Genomic DNA, 15,369 nt, shown 5'->3' on the forward strand with positions numbered 1-15,369 from the left:
CTGCCCTAACCTTATCTCTTCAACCTTATTTTCCAAATATAAACCTTTATCGAGCCTGGTCCCCTAGATGTGCCGCTTAGTTGTGAGCCACGTTTTGACTGCCTCCCCCATCACTTTCCTCTCAGTCTTTAAAGCCTGGCCCAAACATTGTACCAGACCTCGCCAAGCCTTCCTTCATAGTCCTACTCACCACTGACCTCTCCACCCGGCACCTTCTGTCCTTACTGTTTATATACCACCATTTGTTAACTACACAATGCCATTCTGCCACTCAGACACAACTGATCACATCAGGTTTCTTACGTATGTAATTCCTTTTTCTTCAATTAGACTATAAGCTCCTTGTAGGCAAAGCGTGCGCTCTCTCACTGTAGCCACAGGATTTTGGAAAATATTTGTCACAAAATATAGATTTAATATCCATTAATTAGACAAAACATATTTAAAAATTTTAAAAACCACCTTATTTTTTTGAAAAAAAATTCTTATTTCCTCTAGACCTTTGATCTAAAAGAAAAGCTTAAACACTTAGGAGTGTCTCCAACATGTTCATATTGTGGTGACCATCCTTAACGCCCTCTATTGTACATGAGACCAAACCCTTCGGATGTAGGATAAATTACTCATTTAACCTATAGATCTCAATCAAGGGCAAGTGGAGAGCATCGGGGGATAACTTTATTCACAGCCATAGAGGAGATGCTTCTCTTGGCTTCACCAAAAATATATGAAAAAACTGGCACCAATAGATACACCAGACCCACTATATCAGTAATGCTTCTCAATGTCAACATGTAATATCAAAATGAATGCATGTATGCCTACAGATGCAACCCATGACCGAAATTAACTTCAAAAATGGGTATCCAGTCCTGGTTGGTGTGGCTCAGTGGATTGAGTGGTAGCCTGCAAACCAAAGAATGGCTGGTTCAATTCCCAGTCAGGGCACATGGCTGGGTTGTGGCCCAGGTCCCCAGTAGGGGGCATGCGAGGGGCAACCACACATTGATGTTTCTCTCCCTCCCTTCCTCTCTCTCTAAAAATAAATAAATAAACAATCTTTTAAAAAATGTGTCTCCACACAAACAGGCTGAAATAAAATAAGTATGTAGTAACTTTTCTTTAGTTTGCGCTCTTTCTCAACATCAAGAAAACAATAACCTTGGAAAGCAAAGAATGCTTCCAAAGATACTCACTAGGTGAACTAGCAAACTAGGATTGTCACCCTGCACTACAAATCCCAGGAAAACCCGCCTTGGCTTGAGGCTGGTTGGTACTGGGAGGGCTGGCAGTGCAGTTAATTTTGTTCTGAAGTGTTCAAATTTGAGGTGCTCAGTGGTTTAGCATCTGTTTCATTTGATGCTGCCTTTTCTCTGATAGGGTTTTTTTCATTTTTTTCTGAAGTGTCTTCTATAAGAGTTTAGGACCTTAAGCTCTAACTGGCATTAAATACAATTAAACATTTTAAAGGCTAGTAATTTTACTTCTCCAGAGCAATTACATGCTTTCAGTTTAGATATATTTTTTTTAAAGCTCTTTCTGAACAATGTAGAAAAACAAGGTTGCTTTCAGACTGTCTCAATTGTGAATAGTTTCAACTATTAATGGGAGGCAGTATTTTCCTCAGGGCCATAGGCCACCTGAAAGTAATTGATTTGTCTACACTAAGCAGACAGGTTCAGGATAGAGGCCTCGCCTAGGCAGGCTGGTTTGCAGGCCCCGAGGGAAGGCATCTCCTACTACCAGTTTGCATCTATCATTGAACAGAAGATGTGGAAATTAGATTTTCCTAAAGTAAAACTTCACCTGAAAACAACCTGGTTAGATTTCAGATTAGTTGACAGTAACAAAACATTATGACCCAGGAGGAAGCAAAAAACACCATCAAGGGGAAAACATACTTCTATTGCAAGGATAGATCCTTCAAAGTTTTATTTTTAGCTGATTTTAAAAATTGATATTCTATATGCCAACTGCATTTCTGGATTCCTTAGCAATTAAAAAAAAAAAAGAAAATCCCACTTTCAGTTGTTCTTTTGTTAAACTAGTTTATGTACTTTCTCTTCATCTATTCAGCAAATACTACAAGAGAACCCACTAAATGCTGCTCTAGTGAGACAACGGGTAGTAGTTCTTACTTGAAACTAATAATTATACCTGATTGTTTCATCATTTTTTTTCTGAGAAGGTCCAAATTCTTAGCTAAGTTTTTCACTCATCTTCATAAGAAAAACAAAGCTGACTCAGAGCACATTCATTTAGCATTGAAATTTATAACCCTGGGTTAGACTGGAAGCAGACATCTGGCTTACATATCTTATCTCAAATTGAACAGATTTAACCAAGCCAGGGGAATGCCAGTTTACACAAAACCACTGCTCAAACTTTAACCCTGTCTTCCAAAATCTCTTGGTTAGCCCTGTTTGGGGAAAGGGAGTAACTCCATTTAACCTGTGGGTGTGTATACAGAGGCTCCCTTTTCCTCAGACTCCTCTTAGATACTTCCTGGAAACTTAGTAACAAATTGCTCAAATCACTCATTTTAAATCCAGGCCTTTGGGCACAAACTCATATCCCAGTTTTATTTTATTTTATTTAAAGATTTTATTTATCTATTTTCAGAGAAAGGGAGAAAAAGAGAAGAAGTACATCGATGTGTGGTCGCCTCTCACGCACCTCCAGCCGGGGCCCTGGTCTGCAATCCAGGCATGTGCTCCGACTGGGAATGGAACTGGCAACCTTCTGGCTTGCAGGTCAGTGCTCATACCACTGAGCAACACCAGCCAGGGCTCATATCCCAGTTTTAATAGAGAAGAAGAGATAAAAGAGGTTTTCAGCACTTCTTCAAGAATGGGGACAACCAAAAGTTTATTGAAAAGACTGGATGACTTCAACTAACATTTAAGATGACACTAATATCAGAAGTTCAAGGACTGTATATTAACCTCTCTGGGAGAAAACAAAGCACCTACATTTAAGAAACTCAACTGGAGTCTGATAATTATTTAAGTGATAATGAAGGCCTCTTGGTAAACCTCACCACGTTGGAAAACCTAAACAAAACTAACATCCTGGTTAAGTGAGAATTACCTAAGAAGTACTACATTTTAAAATGCTGCATTTTTCTGTGAATTTTTAAGTTCACTGACTATTCTTTTAAAAAAATTATTTAAAAATTATAGTTGGCATACCATATTAGTTTCAGATGTACAACATAGTGATTAGACATTTACATATCTTACAAAAGTGATCACCACAATAAGTCCAGTACCCATCTGACACCATACATAATTCCAATATTATTGACTATATTCCCTATGTTATTCTTTACACCCCATGACTAACTTTATAACTGGCTTTTTATCCTCAATTCCCTTCACATTTTTTGCCCATTCTATCCCCAACCCCAGCCCAAATCTGGCAACCATAAATTTGTTCTCTGTATCTAGGAGTTTCTTCGTGTTTCATTTTGTTTGTTCTTTTTTTTGGGGGGGGGGGTTCCACATAAAAATGAAATCATATGGTATTTGTCTTTGTATGTTTGACCTTTTCCACCTTAGCATAATACCCTTTAGGTCCATCCATGTTGTTGAAAATCACAAGATTTCATTCTATTTTATGGCTGAGTTCATCAATAGATTTCATTCTATTGTACACGGTGCCGCATCTTCTTTATTCATTAATCTATTGATGGACATTTAGGCTGCATCTGTATCTTGGCTATTGTACATAATGCTGCAATGAATAGGGGTGCATATATCTTTTCAAATTAGTGTTTTGGATTTCTCCAGATAAATACCCAGAATTGGGATTGCTGGGTCATAAGGTAGTTCTATTTTTAATATTTTGAGGAATTGCTATTGTTTTCCACAGTCACTACACCAGTCTGCAATCCCACCAATAGTGCACAAGAGTTCCCTTTCCTCCTCATCCTCAGCAACACTTGTCCTTTGTTGACTTTTTGATGATGGCCATTCTGACAGATGTGAGGTGATATTTCATTGTGGTTTTAATTTGCATTTCCCTGATGATTAGTGATGCTGAGCATCTTGAAGAAGTGTCTATTCATGCCCTGTGCCCATTTTTAATCAGATTTTTATTATGTTGAGTTGTATGAGTTCTTTACATATTTTGGATATTAACCTATTATCAGATGTATCATTTGCCAATATCTTCTCCCATTCAGTAAGTTATCTTTGCATTTTGCTGGTGGTTTCCTTCACAGTACAAAAGCCTAAGAGCCTGCACTTATTAGACTGAATCATATGAAGACGTCATTTGTGGTTCAAAAATAACTGAGTATCAGTAATTTTATATGGATAACCTAATGTTTTTGGAATTGAACTGATAATTAACATTGTAAAAAAGTAAAGTGTTTCTTGAAATAAAATTTTTGTTTAAGTCCTGGCTTGTGTGGCTCAGTGGATTGAGTGCTGGCCTGTGAACCAAAGGGTTGCTGGTTCGATTCCCAGTCAGGGCACATGCCTGGGTTGCAGGCCAGGGCCTCAGTAGGGGGCATGCGAGAAGCAACCACACATTGATGTTTCTCTCCCTCTCTTTCTCCTTCCCTTCCCCTCTCTCTCTCTAAATAAATAAAATCTTTAAAAATTTTTTGTTTAAGTTTGGTTTTATTACATGTAGATGCTAAAATGTTTTTCCTCAGAAGATACCTCTAAAATCACAATAGGGATCACCAGGAAAAAAATGTCAGTGTATTTTAATATACAACGTATATTATACAACGTATTTTGTTTAAATACATTGTATTTTGTTTAAATACGTTGTATATCTAATATACAACGTATTTTCCTCACATACATTTCAAATATATGTGATCCACAAAGTGAAGTTGCCTGCATTGGTAGCAGCTCAATTGACACATTCACTGATTATCTGTTGTGTGGGAGGACAAGTTAGCATTTGAGGAACTGAGGTCCAAAGCCTGCAAGTTGATTTGGCAAGGCAGAAAGAGCTGGATCTATGTCTTTAGCTCTCCACTCTAGAATGATGCCTATTAAAAACTTTTTTGCACCAAAACTTCTATTTGACATTTGACGTTTTTGGTACCCTTTCCTTGTTTGTGCCATCTTACCTCTATTCTTCTTTCTATCCTCCCTTCCTCAACCCTGAACACCCCACTCAACTTCAAGTTATTCCTTCGGTAGACAAATGTTTACTGCACAGTAAAGCCAGAATACAGATCTACTATCACAACCCTGCTCACCACCCTTCATGGGTTAACGACCCAAAGTCAAGGCTAAACTCTTCATTATGATAATCAACGCCACAATTTTGCCATTCTGATTTTCCACTATCCTCCCCTTGTGGCCCAGTTCCAATGATACATTCTCCAACAGATTGTGTGACAACCTTGAAAAAAAGAATCCCTGTCCTCTGTTCCCAAAAGACTTGTGGGCCTCTGCTATGGACTTGCACTTGATATTTAGTTTCTCTCCTCTACTGAGTCAGAGTTTCTCAAATGCAGGGAACACATCTTATTCATTTCTATACTCCCTGTTGCGCCATGCATAGTAGGAACTTAAATGTTCACGAAAGCTCTTCAAACTCTCTGAATCTTTACAGAAAATACCATATGCACCGTTAAAATTCTTTTATTCATTGATTTTTTTATAAAGTCAGAGGAAGGGACAGAGAGAGAAACATTGATGAGTTGTTCTACCTATTTATGCATTTGTTGGTTGACATGTGTGTGCCTGGACCAGGAGTCGAATCCACAACCTTAGCATGAGGGGGCAACACTGTAACCAAAGGAGCAACCTGGCCAGGGCTCCCATATGCACCATTTTGCATGCAGAAATCAAGCAAACTCACCAGTTTAGTCTAGTACAATATAAAAGAACATCAGCATTTTTTTCACACAAGAAAATTCCTTTAAGTAGGTTGGACAAAATAAATATTTTTAAACACACTCACAAAATTACAGATTTGTCAAGGAAATCGTGGTGATCATTAATTCATAATCTCTAGTTTCAGAGTCTGGGAGGGGCTGAGATATCACTTAGTCCTGCCCCAACCAGGAAACCACGTTCCAGAAAGTTTCTAGGATCACACAGCTATTTGGTGATGACACCTGAGGTAGGTCCCTTCACTTCCAGTTTAGTACTGCTCTTTTTCCCTTTGCTAGGCTCTTATTGACCTGTTAATTGAAAAAGATAAGTTGTCAGCAGCAAACAGCGAAAACAGAAGCATAGGAGGACTGAGTCTGCTTGCATACCCAATGACTAACTCAGTACTCAGCACACTGTAGGTGCCCTAACAGTCTACAAAGATCACTGAATGAATAGATGAACACCTCAGGCTTTTGGATCAATGACTAAAATATGCAGAATATTAAATATTTCAAAGCACCAATCAGACACCTAGTCTCTTAGAAGGAGCAACAGAAGCCTGAAAGAGAAAACAGAAAAAAAAAATAATAAAACAACAGAGTGAAGATTTGACAAGGGAAACAATATACAAACTGAGCCCTATAAAAATAACTAAAGCTCAATATAAAATACAATCAAGTTGCTGAACAGATATTTCTCCAAAGAAGACCTGTAAGGGGCCAATAAGCACATGAAAAGATGCTCAATGTTATTAGCCTTTAGGGAAATATGCAAATCAAAACTGCAATGAGATACCATTGAGTTGGCCAAAAAGCTTGTTTAGTTTTTTCCATAAAATAAAGGACACATTCTTCACTTTCATCAATAAGTGAAATTGATTGGGATATTTTGAGTATGTCAGCTATCTCCCGCGTGGTATAACGTTGTCTCAATTAATGTCTTGATTTGATTGCTATCAATTTCAACTGTTCTACCCGACCATGGAGCATCGTCCAGTGAGAAATCTCCAGCACAAAACTTCGCAAACCTCTTCTGACACAATTGATCATCAGTCACAGCGCCTTCTCCACACACTGCACAAATCTTTTTGTGTGTTTCAGTTGGGTGTTTACCTTTCTTGAAATAATAAATAATAATATGCCAAAAATGTTGCTCATTTTCTTCCATCTTCAATATTAAAATGGCTACACAAAAATGCACCAATTTTGATGTTTTATTAATGCACACTAATATGACAGCTGTCACAATACAATAAAAATTGTTTCACATAAAGTTAAAGGCAACTAAGTAGGAACTAGAGCCATTGTATGGAAAAAAACAAATGAACTTTTTGTCCAACCCAATACTTCATGCCCACTAGGATGGCAATTAAGTAAAAACCTGGAATATCACAAGTGTTGGTGAGGCTGTGGAGAAGCTGAACCCCTCCTACATTGCTGGTGGAAATGTAAAGGGTGCAGGCACCATGGAAAACAGTTGATTCCTTAATAGGTTAAACACTGAATTATTATATTATTCAGGAATTCTACTCTTAGGTAAAGACCCAAAAGAACTGGAAAAAAGTGTTTAAATAAATAGTCATAGCAGAATTATTCACAATAGCTGAAAGGGGAAACAGTGCAACAAATCAGACACAAAAGGTGCCCTACTGTATGATTCCATTTATATGAAATATCCAGAACAGACAAATCCACAGGGACAGAAAACAGCTTAGTAGTTGCCAGGGGCTGGGGTAGTGTGGAAACGAGGGAGTGGCTGCTTAATGGCCACGGGTTTGCCTTTGGGGTGATGAAAAAGTTCTGGAACTAGACAGCGGTGATGGTTGTACAACATTGTGAATACGTATTTTCTACACTTTAAATATGTGCAGTTTACTGAATTTCAATTATACCTCAGTAAAGATATATAATTTTTAAAAGATTTTTTATTTATTGTTAGAGAGAGGGAAAGGGAGGAAGAGAGGGAGAGAAACATCAATGCAAGAGAGAACTATGGACCGGTTGATGTGAGAGACCTATTGGTTGGTTGCCTTTCATATGCACCCCGACTGGGGACCAAACCTGCAACCAAGGCACGTGCCCTGACCCAGAATCGAACCGGTAACCTTTACTTTAGGGGACTATGCCCAATCAACTGAACCACACCAGTCGGAGCCTCAGTGAAGACATTCAAAAGAAAATAAAAAGGATGGGAAAAGATACATCAAGCAAATATTAACAACAGCAACAATGAAAATATCACTCTGGCTATATTACATGAAGCAAAATAGACTTTAAGGCAAAAAATCTCAGTTGTGATAAAAATAACTGTAATTATAAAAGTTTAATTCCTTTTAGACTTTGTATATCTAACAATATAAACTTACAAAAGCATACTGTTAGATATTAAAATATAAAGTTGTATGCACAGGTGATTTCAGAGTAACAGGAGATGTCAAATCCCCCTTTATAGTGGGATCTTTCAATATTTCTCAGTTATTGATATGTTAAGACACAAAGTTAGTAAGGAATAATGCAATTAATAAAGTTCTTTTAATGAATATCTGTAGACCTCTACAGAAAAAAATAAACACATATGATGGGAGTATACTTAATGCTACTGATTTATATACTTTAAAATGATAACTTTAATATTATATGATGAGAGAGAGAGAGAGAATAGGAATCACTTCTTCATGGTGCTAGGGTCTTTGGAAATACCCAATCTGAAGATATGCATTCATAAGGAGCTATCACATCCCTCTCCAATAAGGTTAGGTGGAGTGTTCTGCCCTCCATGTTCCTTTACCTGACTGCACAGATTATAAACCCAGCACTACTTTGTTAAACTTGGCTTCAAGATTAATGCTGTGAGTTCCAAAGAAGGACATGGGCATTACTGACAGGTGCAGCTTCACGGCAGTTCTCTATAGAGGCTGTTGCCAATGACTCCACTGAAATGACCCCACTGTGTCAACATGAACAGAGGCTTTTGGACAAGGGCCCCTGGACTCCCTCAAAGATCTGAGAGGGGAATGGTGCAGGAGAGCAGAGGGAGAGTTGCCCGGCCCATCCTCTGTAGAGCGCAGCTAGGAAGCCACCACCACTGCCACCAGAAAGAGCATGGAAACTGAAACAAAATGCTGCCCTTCAGCAGCCAAGGAAAGAGCTCAAGTTCTGGGATGCTCCTGGGATTCCCTGGCACCTACCCCCAAATGGCCTCTGTGCCACTGGCGGCTGTCCCACAACCATGTAGATAAGATGCACTTGAAGTCTGTGTTCCAGAGGATCTCCTGTTCTCTGCTCCACCCAAGCCTTTCGCCTCTCTCCCTTCAGGCTTCAGGGCTCCACTCCACCTCTTGTCGTTATTTGAGATGATCTTTAGAATCAACACGGGGTGACAACTATAGGCTTCTTAGGTGTCTGAGAACTTTGGAACCAGGACCAGGTGTATCTTCAGCTCCTGAAGAAGGTTTACTTGATCTGGTTTTAATCAGTTTGGGCCATATGGCCATTATCTAGATATGTTTATATGCTCAGTGACTAGCTCAGTGCTCAGCACAGCGTAGGTGCTCAGTCTGCAAATATGGCTGAGTGAGTTGATGAACAGCAGGGCTTCTACCAAAACAGGCAAATCCCCGCCCCCTGTCCCCCAAAAGAGGCCATGATGGAGTCAAACACACTCAAATTTTCTTAAAAGCATCTCTCTCCTCTTTCCAGACTTCTCTAAATTAGCAATTTCATTTTGGCTTTCTGATCTCTAGTAATGGAGAAAATGTGTTACTTGCATCCAGAATTCTGGATCAGCATCCAGAATTTTCAAAGGAAAGCTCATTTGAAATGCTGTTACCAATATCCATATCCAGTCACTTAAAAATGGCTGTTACTGGTCTGGGCAAGAAAATACACAAGATTCCATACATACGTTGTCAAGTTTGGCAAGAGAGATTTTAGACAACTTCCACCCTTCCCACCCAATCCCAAGTAAATAGGGCATTTGTTTGTATTTCCACATTGACCTCATGAAGGAAAATACCTCCTCCACCTAGAAAAACAATCTGTAACATTCAGACATGGAACTTTGAGGGCAAACTTCGCAGTGCATGCTAGAGCACTAGTGTGCAGTGCTTAAAAAAAAAAAAGCGGCAAAGTGTCTTTAATAAACGTTTCCCCTGCAAGCACTTTCCCCAAGTTCACATTTATACCTGGTTTAGTATTTCTATACCTTTCAGATATACAGGTTTTAAAAAATGTATTCTCCATTAAAATTGGACCTAGAAGGAGCCTTCTTCCTACAGTCTCCAGCAACAGTTTCACTCTGTTTGGGGAGAAAAATACAAAAAATCATTTTCCTTAACTCACTTTAAGTTTTCTGCTCTATACCAACTCTTTCAACTTGGGCAAAGAGTTAAAAGTTTTCTGAGGTTAGTTTCTGCGGTAAAAAAAAAAAAAAAAAAGAAGCTAGATGCTTAAATTTAGACTCCATAAAACAATACTGGGAAAGTTTCAAAGCCTTGAGAAATTCTGGAGTTTATTTTACTGCCTTTTGTTAAATTGCATCACATCGACCACATTTTCTCTTTTTAATTCCTCCCGCCCAGGCTCCCTGGCAGATCCTACACCTGCCTGCGTGATTCGGTTACCTGTTGCGGGTCAGGGGCTGGGGAACAAGGGTGGGGACGAAAGTCTACTGGTCATTTTGAGCAGGACCTAAGTTTAACAGGTGGCTTTAGCCACCTCCTGTCAACATCACGCTTCCACCCCCCTCTCCGCCTCTTAAGTCCCGAGGACTCTGAGGGCCACGGTGGCAAGTGGGGCGACGACTCCCCCACACGGCTCCGGGAAGGGCGGTGGGGACGGGGGTTTGTTAGGAGCACCCCGGACCGCTCTGCGCCCGAAGCTAAACTCGTGTCACCGACCACCGAGCGCCCCCCAACAGGACAACCTCAGAGCGGGAACACGCCGCTTCCTCCCCAAAGCCCGAGACCCGGGGTGCGCGCGAGCCCCTGAAACCCCCAAAGAGGGACCGGGTTTCCCGTGAGTGAGGCCACCGGGTTGACTACGGTGGCCTCCCTCGCGGTGGCCTCGTATTGCGCCAGTCTTTCCTCACTTCCAGGAGACGGGACAAACGACGTGGAGGAGAGGGAGAGCGCGCAAGAAGAGATCCAGGCAAGGTGTGCACTGCAGGGGGCCGTGGGAAACGCAGGCAGCGGGTCACAAGACAAGGGGGTCACCGCTCTCTACCTGAAACCCACCCGACCTTCGCTTCCCCGGCCGGACTCCCAGCGCCGCCCGGCTCACCGACGTGCCAGGAGAGGGGACCGGCTGCCAGGACGTCACCCGCCGCTGTAACCGCGTCGGCAATAGAAGAGTTCTCTCACTCACCTGGCAGAAGCCCCCTCGCCGAGGACCGCAGGTGTCCACTCGGACCGCCACCCGAAGCCCTGGCGCCGCGGGGTAGCCGGTCAGCTCGCGCACGTCTCGCCAACAGTCGCGGCCGCCCTGCGGAGCGCCGGCCGTCCCACCGCGCACTCTCCCGCTGTGCGCGCGCTCCTGCGCGCTTCCCCGCCGGCCGCGCGCTCTCCGGCCGCGCGCGCGCTCACGCGCGGTGCACCGCCCCGCCCCGCCGCGCGCTCGCCCTCACCCCGCAGCGCGCCCACCAGCGGGCTCAGCCCCTTCGAACGCCCACCGCGCCCGCCGGGGGCTTTAAAGGGACAGATCCCCGCGCGGGTGCGGCCCGAAGCCGCCTGTCGCCGGGAACCTGGGTCTCGGAGTGGGGTTTGAATCGGAGGCCACCTGAGTGAAGCCCCGCCCGCCATCTCTGAGTGACACGCACAGAGAGAAGCGATAGGAGATTGCGTTTGAAGAAGCGGGGCATTCCCCCGGGTCCCGCCCCCAACCCCATCAGCTTTGAGAGGTTATATTTAATGACAATAATAATAACTACTATGTATCGAAGCCTTATGACCTTCGGACAAGGCATTTAACGTACGTACGTTATTTCATTTAGTCCTCCGAACAACCCTCTGATTTCTTGCCCCCATTTTACTGAGGAGGAACCTGAGGGAAACAGGCTCAGAGACGTGAAGAAACTCGTCCAAGCGTTTTCTGACCCCATTGCGTGGTGCTATTTTCTCCTCGACTCTATCACTGGAAATATCGACGGGGGCAGTAGCTGGTCGTGGGAGGCTTTGCAAGGTGATGGAAGTTAATGTTACCGGTGTTTCCATGGGGGTGGAACAACCCTCTAGGGAGGGAGAAAGCAAGAGTTATGGGGTTTTATCAATTGCAGGGTTTGTTACATACTCAAGTGGCGGACATTAAAATCATCTGTATTCCAAAATGCTTTTCGTGTTTGTCCCCATTTTACAGAAAACTCAGGAAGGAAGCGCTTGGTTGCCCAGAATGGCTGAGTCACTGGCAGCCCTCAGGGCTGAGCCCCAATTCCTTCGTCCTTAGATCATCCCTTTGCCCTCCCCAGGAGGAGATACCTGATTAAAGGGAAGAGAACTTTTTCTCTAATAACACATTGGCCTCGTCTAACTCCCTGCATCTTTAATTAATGTTGGCAAAGCACTTTAATCTACCCAACGTGCTAGTTAATTAGGCAAGTAGTATTACCCCCGCTTTCTGAACCAAATCCAGGAGAGAATCAATTCTGTCAGTCCTTAATCCTCGATGCATAGTGGACCTAAGCTTTCTGTTCACGTTCTTCTTTTTCCTGTAAAATAATGTTCTCTATTGTGTTAAATACTAATGCATTTACCATGCGTTGGCTACGTAAAGGTTAAATAATATCAAACACCCCTGGATGAGCGGTAATATAGGCAACCTCTGATAAGTGCTTCTCTGAATTTTTTTCTTTTTATTATTGTACGCTTTGCTTGGTTAAGCTTTTAACATATAAACATATTTCAGCTTTAAGTTTAAAATTTTAATGTACTCATCTTTTGTAAAAATTTAATTTTACACAATACCGTTTCTTCCAGGTGGAGAAGAAATAAGAAGGGAGAAACAGGAGGAGGATGAAGTTAGGAAGGAAGAAGGGCAAAAGAAAAGGGCAAGAGGGGGGAAATGAACAGGGAAGAAAATGGGCCTGGGGTCTCAACCAAGAGACAGCGGGGTAGATGAGGCCAGCCCCTGCTAGTATGGTCCGTGCCACATCTTTGTGGGAATTACAACGGGTGGCCCTTCCTCGGGGCCGCTGCAGAGGTAGCCGGCGCCCAGCGTGACTGCCCGAGCCCAGGCTGGCTCCCAGTCCCCTCCGCACCCCTGTCTAGACACCTTTGTGCCAACTGAGCGCACACAAAAGGACTAAGAGAAAGGACATGAAGTGAGGTTTTTTAAAAAACCCACAAGAAATAGTTTAGAGGGGGAATTTAAAGAGGTTATTCATGAAAGTACTTAATGTTCAGGAGGAAAGGAACCAAAGAAACACCTGGAGGGTCTGTGTATATGCTAATGTTACTATTAAAGCCCATGAAATTCATAAAATTGTACCTTTATTCACTAACTTTTTAATAAATGCCTTCTAAGGGCTGGCCTTTGCTAACAAATGGTGGTAATACATGACCACCGAATATTAGACAATTGTTCTTATGAACTTGTACTGATTAAAGCTTTTAAAGTAAACTAAAAAAGTTGAGCTAAATGTTTTATTTTATGAAAATAATTATAGTACTATGTATAAAATTGATTTGAGAAAGTGCAATATCTGTGATGGCCACTAGAGAGAGGCCAACAGGAAAGGAAAGAGAATGGTTAGTAAGAAATTTCATGAGTTTTTACTAAAAAATTGTAGCACTTCAGAGCTGCAAAGGGAGATGTCAAAGACAGGCTTTTGCTTTCTGCCTCTTCCACTGAGGACACTTACAACCTTGAGCTATTTATACTTTTTGACTCAGTTCTGCATTGTAAAAATGAAGCTATAAAATTATTTTGTTTACCTAAATAAATAGCAGAGGAGAGTTAAGAAAATTATGAAAATGAAGAAAATATGGTAAATTTCTCTGTTTACTATTGAAACAAAGCATATGGCTATAATAATTTAAAGTGTAACAGAAGAATAATGAATATTGAATGATGTATATAACAGAATGGAATAGATAATCCAGAAGATAGTATTTATATAGTATAGACTTCAATATGTGATAAAAGTTATCTAAAACAAATAATAAAGGGACAGATTCTCAATAAATGGGCTTGAGAAAACTAGTGACTTGAAGGAATAATCAAATTGAACCCTTACCTTTCATTATGTGTTAAAAGAAATTTCAGCTACACTAAAGAATTTTAAAACTAGAAGAAAATGTGGGAAAATCTTTATGTGACCTCAAGATGAGGAATATAAGCAATGGAGATATTGTATAGGAAATGACCATTAGACTAGATTACATAGCAAATTAAAAATTCTAACAACTAAAAATATTATGAACAAAATTTGAAAAGGAAAAATACTCCTGCAGGACTATGTATAACAAACCTGATAGTTAATTTTATCCTCAATACAAGAGTACATACAAGTTGACAAGAAAACTCTAATAGCTCAATGAAAAAATTTCCTCAAAAAGAAAATAAAAGTGGTTAGTAATTAGCTGTGTGTGTGTCTGTGTAATTATATTTTAAAGTATTTGAATTACCTAGTAATTTAAAAAGATAAAAATTTAAAATAATATGCAATATTTGCACCTATTAGAATATTTTCTTAAATTCTAATATTCATTACTGGCAGGACTGCAGTTAAATAGGCAATTTTATATATTACTAGTGGGAACATAAGTTGATATAACTTTATTGTAAATCAATTTTGTGAGCTGTTTCAAGAACCTTAAACTATTTATCCTTTGACCCTATAATTCCATAGCTAGGGATTCTGTAGAAATAATCAGAAATGAGCACAAAAAATTGTGCATAAAGATATACACTGTCTCCTTTTTTTTATAGTGTCAGAGAATTTGAAACAAAACATCTGAAATTAGGTGAAGTTCAAATGAAACTATTATGCAGCTATTAAAATGAGGAATTTTTCATGAACACAACCAAATATCTAAATTATTGTTAAGGGAGGGGGGAAGGACATTACAAAATTGTATGTAAACTTTTATTTAGGCTATGGAATGCATGTATATATGGACAAATTAGAAGTAAATATATCAAAAAGATAATAAGTTGCTATTTCTGGCTCTGATTATGTGATTTTTTAATCATTTTAAATTTTTTTTATTGATTTATTGGGGTGACATTGGTTAATACAACTATACAGGTTCTAAGTGTACAACTCTATAACACATGTTTATGTGATGCTTATTTATAGCATTGTACATGTTCCAATTTTTTTGTGACTATAGTCTTTTATAAATCAATACAGACTAATGCATATTATTGTTTATTTATTATTTATTTACGTTTTAAATTTTGGTTATTTAAAAAATATTTCTAAAGATTTTATTTATTTTTAGAGAGGGGAAGAGAGGGAGAAAGAGAGGGAGAGAAACATCAATGTGTGGTTGCCTCTCATGTGCTCTGCACTGGGGAACCGCAAC

At 40.3% G+C, this 15,369-nt stretch overlaps 1 protein-coding gene across 3 annotated transcripts in view; it reads right to left on the bottom strand.

Annotated features, from left to right (window-relative positions):
* Window positions 1–11,571, bottom strand: part of PROSER2 (proline and serine rich 2) — a 52,092-nt gene extending 40,521 nt beyond the window's left edge. For 2 of the 3 annotated variants that reach the window (XR_006653672.3, XM_045186151.3), the window contains exon 1: window positions 11,213–11,571. The gene's annotated coding sequence lies outside the window, so the exon portion shown is untranslated. The remainder of the gene's footprint in view (window positions 1–11,212) is intronic. The other variant, XM_024580178.4, reaches the window with a different exon arrangement.
* Window positions 11,572–15,369: the final 3,798 nt, after the last annotated feature.

Source organism: Desmodus rotundus, chromosome 4 (assembly GCF_022682495.2).
Source record: "Desmodus rotundus isolate HL8 chromosome 4, HLdesRot8A.1, whole genome shotgun sequence".
In the NCBI taxonomy this organism is placed as follows: domain Eukaryota; kingdom Metazoa; phylum Chordata; class Mammalia; order Chiroptera; family Phyllostomidae; genus Desmodus; species Desmodus rotundus.